The sequence below is a fragment of the Octodon degus genome, unplaced genomic scaffold (assembly GCF_000260255.1).
Source record: "Octodon degus isolate 3935 unplaced genomic scaffold, OctDeg1.0 scaffold00057, whole genome shotgun sequence".
Lineage (NCBI taxonomy): Eukaryota > Metazoa > Chordata > Mammalia > Rodentia > Octodontidae > Octodon > Octodon degus.
In genome coordinates this window covers 10,049,996-10,055,995 of record NW_004524633.1, presented here as the reverse complement: position 1 = coordinate 10,055,995, position 6,000 = coordinate 10,049,996, and the positions used below count along the sequence as shown (strand labels likewise).

At 40.8% G+C, this 6,000-nt stretch overlaps 1 protein-coding gene and 1 pseudogene across 1 annotated transcript in view; one reads left to right on the top strand and one right to left on the bottom strand.

Annotated features, from left to right (window-relative positions):
* Positions 1 to 3,847, bottom strand: part of LOC105742514 — a 93,769-nt pseudogene extending 89,922 nt beyond the window's left edge.
* The window catches only part of Negr1 (neuronal growth regulator 1), an 891,516-nt gene that overhangs the window by 325,559 nt on the left and 559,957 nt on the right, over positions 1 to 6,000 (top strand). The gene's annotated exons all lie outside the window — the stretch shown is intronic.

The following is a 6,000-nucleotide window of genomic DNA, read 5'->3' as shown; positions in this document are numbered from 1 at the left end:
ACTGAAATGTGAAAGTGACATATACTTACTTTGACAAATAACCTAAATTTAGAGCCTTTCTGTAAATGTTTCTTCCTATTTTATCATCTCTATTTATATGCAAATATAATGCTTTTAATGACTTAGACAAAAAGACAGTGGGTGAGAGAGCAACGGAGGTGCTGGTGTTGCTTTTAGCACAGAAGCTGTGTTTCCTTCCTTGCTTGGGGATAGAAGACCAGGGCCTGCTCTCTCAGAGGCTGGGCTGGCACACCTCCTCTGAGGCCGCCCAGGGCTGCAGCTCCATCACTTTTCTGGCCATGAGTGCTCCCACGCGCCCTGATGCTGCTGTTTAGGAATGTGGCGCCTGTTCCCTTTCTAGCTCCAGAGGCCAAGGGCCATCTTCTCCATATGCAGCTGCCGTCCAGACAGCGCTGCAGACCAAACCTTCCCGGCAGTGGTTCAAAGCCCCTGCCAGTCAGCAAAGTCCGGGATGTTCTCCCAGACCCACATATCACATATTGAAGTCCACGTGGGAGGCAGCTGGGTGGTTTAGCTGAATTCACCATTTTAAAAAAGGAGAAAGGATAAAGAAATTTAAAATTTGATTTGTATTTAAAGCTATTGGAATGGAGCGAGCCCTAAAGAAACTCAGGTCTTTATGTGACTCCTTCTCATGGCTGGGATCGTTGCATTCCGTGTTGTATGTGTGAATGTCAGAGAGAATAAGACCTCTTCCTCATGGAGTATTTGGGGATGACCAGTGAAATATATGTGGAAGCGTTTCGGTTCCTCTGGATCCACAGAAATCATTCAACTAATGAAATCTGTTATTTTCACAACACAATGATTATTAAATTGTACTACCAGACTCAAAATGAAGATTTTATTTTAATAATTTTTCAGAATTTCTTGGTTTTCTTAATTATAATGTACAGGATGATTTCACTACACTCATGCTCATTTTAATTAATAAATCCACAGTTATATGTTGGAATAGTTACAAAAAATGTACAGAAACACCCTACATAAATGTAAATGGAAAAAGTAAGATAAACCACTTTGAGTGTCTCACGAAGGTGTAATTTAATTATATGTTAAAATTGATTATTTCAATGATTGGAAATATGACTAATTTATAACCAAGCATATAACACACTAAAGAATTTAATATCTTAAAATAAACTAAAGTCTATGTATTTCTCCTATTCATTATATTGAAGTTTTCAACTTTTAGAAAAGAATTGTTAGTTGTATATGCAGAAAAAGCAAGAAAAGCCCATAAAAATTTCCCTTTCAAGTATTTCCATTGTAATTAAAAATAACAAAAATATTTCACATTCCTAAGAATCCGATATTACAGTACTAGTAACTGTATCTTTTTATTTTTACAGACGAACTATCTTCAGAATCTCACTATCTCAAAGCAGTGCTAAAATGAAAAATATAACAAACATTCATTTCCCCCCAAAATTAGAGAAAAAAGTTGTCCTTGTGTTGCGTATTTTGTGACCACTACATAAGAAATAAAATAGAACAAACATGGCATCATTCCACTCATAAAGCAAGTGTTTCTATTTGATTAATATCAGGTAGACACGGAGGCCTACAGGCTCAATTCACACGAGCTGTGATGTTACCATGTCTACGCAGTACAGAACTCAGGGGCCAAGTCATAAGTTCATCACTGTCCCACTCCATGCTCTTTATTATAAAATGGCGCTGTGATAAGAGGTGGCCCTGTCTGCCTCCAGGGGCTTTGAGGAGAGGCTGGCCAAGGTGGGCAGTGTGTGCACAGGAGTATCTGGTGCCTACAACCATTAGTGTTCCCTCATTATCTTCACAGCAGTACTGTACTGTTACCTGCAAAAGTGTGCTTCTTACCTCAGTCGCTCCCCTGAGAAATATTTCATGATGTAATTCTTTTCAACATTTGAACACTTTGTTAAGAAATTGAAGCTCATTGGGCAAATTGCTTATATTAGAGACTTTCCATCATCCATGACAGAATTTCCCACCTTTTCCTATACTTCCCAAAAGAAAGAATATAATATTAGTTTCTGTTGTAGTGTAATTGCAAGAGACAGCTTTAAAAAATGAAGGCAGTCACATTATATAAATATCTTTATTTAGGAAACGTAGGCTATACGACTTGTGTGTATAGCATTCTCTGTGAATTTGTATATACAGGCACATACACATATTTTCTAGAGAGCAATGGTCCTGAAGTTCATTAAGAAGACATTTCCTTACAAACAAAGGCAGCTGGAGAGGGGATAGAACTGGTTCTGTCTCATTTCCCTCCCACTTTACTACCCTTACCTCACTTTGCCTGTAAGATTACCAACATTTTCTTCGTGGGCAGAATTAGCAAGCAGATTGCATGGGGCCCTGAGGTTCTGTGTGTAGTTTTAAAAACTTTCCTGTCAAATGAAGGATTTTTTTTTTTTATTCAAGAAAGAAATAGCTGTGTAGTAATCTGGCCAATTTCTTCATAGGAATATCATTTTTGCATGGTTTAGCTTTAAATCCATGGGAAATTGTACTTTTCTTCTTTTATTAATTAGTGTCTTTAATAGGACCTTTTATTAATCAGTATGTCTTGAGAAAAGCTGAGGGGGTTTTTTTGGGTTTGTTTTTGTTTTTGTTTTTTTGGAAAGCTGTGTAGATCTTGCCGCATGGAATGCCGGTAATGACACTTAGACTCATGTTTATGAACCGAGATGCCAGGAATTAGCAATATAAAAGGACAAAAATCATTCCTCAGCAGCCACTGGCTTTTTATAGCACAGATTTAAAAATCATAAATACACATGCTTCTTTCCACTGAACTCTGTGATGTCCACCTCTTCGACTTACTCACCACAGGAGGTAGTATCACAGGCGCTGTCTGTTAGAATTATGCCAGCAGCAGTTGGATCCACCAGCAGCTCATCGAAGGGGACTTCGTACCCCCAAATTGGGAACTGCCTAAGTGTGTGCTAACAGCATTTATAAAGGAGCGCCTTGAAAGAGTTCACAGCAGAGACGTCATGCTTATTGGAAAAGCATTATCTCTTGGAGCCCACGTTTATATAATTAACAGCTGCGAAACCAAAGTGCAATATGCAAGCTGCATTTTCCAAAGGCAAGCTATTTGGCACTGTGCATACACAATATCCAGATGATTGACTGAAATTTTAAGTATTTGCCATGATATTTGGTGTGGTGTTAACGCAGCTTCTGCAGAGGAATGTATTTTTGGAACTTCTTTATTCATCTCCCTGTAAAGTAGGTAGTCTAGCAGGTTTTTTTCTTTTAAAGTGGAAAATAGCACTTTGTAGAAAAATTGTATTATACTCAATTAAAATATATATTAGTTGTTGAGCGTTTTTCTTTAGATTATTTCATTTTCCATACTGTAAAGAATTTCAGATTGCTAGGAGCACTACAGTAGTCCATTGCCAAGTCCAGAGAAGGAAAGAGATCTGAGGTAGTGGCCAGGGCGCGGTAGTCTCGCCCTGCCCAGGCACCCGCTGCCCACTCTCCCTTCCTCAGCTCTCCTGGTCGGCATCAGTGCCTCTGCTCTGAGCACAGAACCTCCGGCCTTTGCTGCATCATTTGACAGCACCACATTTCTCAGTTCACAGCCTGTCCGTCGGTTTGTTTTGAGTGAAGGTAATCGCAGTGTCTTACCCGAGAAGTTATAGGAGGGTTACCTGGAATCAGGACTGGGAAGCGCCCAGCGAGGTGCCTGCCACATAGTAGCCTGAATGCCACCAGGCTTGAGAGGGTCCCTGAGAGTCTTAATGGCTTTGCCTTTGCTGTGATCCAATACCAGGCACAAGTGAAAGAAGGCCAGGTTCATTTGGGTCACGTTGCAGTCCATCATCACCTGGCTCTGAGCCAGAAATGGCACAGTGGGCAGGGCTGGTACAGGAAAGGTGTTTCTTCATGGTGACCAGAAAACAGAAAAAGAGGAGGATCCAGGAGGGGGACACACCCTTCACATCACCCCCCAATGTGTCCCGGGACTGTCCCTCCTCCTGACCCCACACTGTGCTTTGGGGGGACCAGGCACTGCATCCACTTGTGAATATCATACTCTGTGTGGTCCAGGCACTGTCCTAAAGCCCCACCTCTGAAAAGTTAAAACTATTAGCGTCCACTCTAAACCTAACCCATAACACTGATGCAGAGTTCAACTAGTTATGCATGTTACTTGCTGGATCATTGTTCTGTATCTTTAATACCTTCTTCCTCCTCCATGCTGACTTCTTGTTGTGGTTTGCATCTAGTTGTTCCTGCAAAGCCTCGTGCAGGCAGTTGGGACAGGCTTCTAGAATCTGTGATTAATTCATGAGCCAGTGTGGGGATTATGGGCCTGAGTGTCACACCCACCCTGGGGCGGACAGCTTGAGTACAACATAAGGGAGGAGGGAGAGAGGCTTGCTAGCAGTAGTGATTGCTCCTCCCTTCTGCTCTTGCTGTTTTGCTGTTTTCAGCCAGCATGAACTGCTGCCCTCTACCATGTGCCACCCTGCCTTGAGACCAGTCAAGTATGGGCTGAAACCTACACAAACTATGAGCTAAGTAAGCCTTTCCTTCCTTAACTTGTGGTGTCAGGTATTTTGTCCCAGCAAAGAGAGAAAAGACAGTTTCTTTCTTCACGTACTGACCTAGGCAGCTTAGCACACACCCTTTGTATCAATTACATGACAGAAGTAAGCAAAGAGAAAGCAGCCTGGATCGCACCGCTAGCTCAGAAAGGGAGAAAATAATCTAACAGCTGATCAGACAGTGTGCCTACCGGAAGTATCGAAAGAGTGTTGTTGTCGCTTTGCTTTTAATACTGTGGGTAATTCAGACTCAAAGAGAAAGAAATTATGCAGAACTCTAGGGGAAGAACATCGCAAGTGGAAGAAGCAGCTACAGTGAGCTCTTGGAGGTAGCCGTGCCTGGCTGGTTGGAAGCCAAACGAGAGGAGCAAGAGATTTTGAGGAAGTACAGAGAGAAAGGCACAAAGACCAGAGTTCCCAGGGATGTATCGGCTACTGTCAAGTCTAGTATATTTTCTTATGAATTAACTAGGAAGGTCGGCAGTTGTAGATGGTCTGGTTTAAACTTTGAATTATTCATTCTGTGTATTCGGGGGGCAAGAACCTGGCTACAAGGTTCAAGGGCAGAAACCGGAGACCTTCAACCTTTTGCAATAGTTTGTGAGCCTGCCAGTGTTACATTCTGCACTTCCTGTCCTGTGCAGCAGCGATTCACAGTCATGCTTTTTTTTTCTTTTTTACTTATTTAAAATTTATTTTTGTCTTACCATTAATTTTCTTAAAGAAGCAATGAATATAAAATAAACAATTTTATTAACTATTAAATTCTATAAGAGTAGCCTTTGCAATTTTACATTTTCTACTTTCTACTGCAACTCAACAAAATTATAAAAGTTTGGTTCAATAAGCTCACCTTTTAAAACATCATATCATTTTTATGGACAGTAAACTAATAGATGTTCATTGTAAAAGAAGCTTTAAAAATTCCAAAAGGCCAAATGCAAACAAATATAACCTTAGCAGAGAAATAAATGCTGTCAATGTGTTGGTAAAGATCACTCCTGTACTTTCCTGTGCATTTGTTTTATATCATCAGGAACATAATACACATATTGCCTTTATAGTCATATTTTGATGCCATTCACCCCCCTATCAACATGATTTTCAATGCCTGCATAGTGGTTCTTGAAGCAGTCAATTTAGATAATTTAGATAGCCCATCACAAAATGTTGAACATTTCTATTGTTTCTTAGTATTTTTCCTATTTTAACACATCAAAAGGGCTGGGGATCTAAGTGCCTGCTTGGGAAGCGCAAGAACCAAGGTTCAATCCCTGGTACCACATGCCATACCAGCCCTGAAACCCTGGGTGCTCTGTGCTGGCCAATGAAACTGGGTGGCACAGGCCTGTAATATCCTTGCTGCATTACAAATTCTATGTGGACCAGGATTTCAAGGGACATATACAAGTGTCTTTAGTTT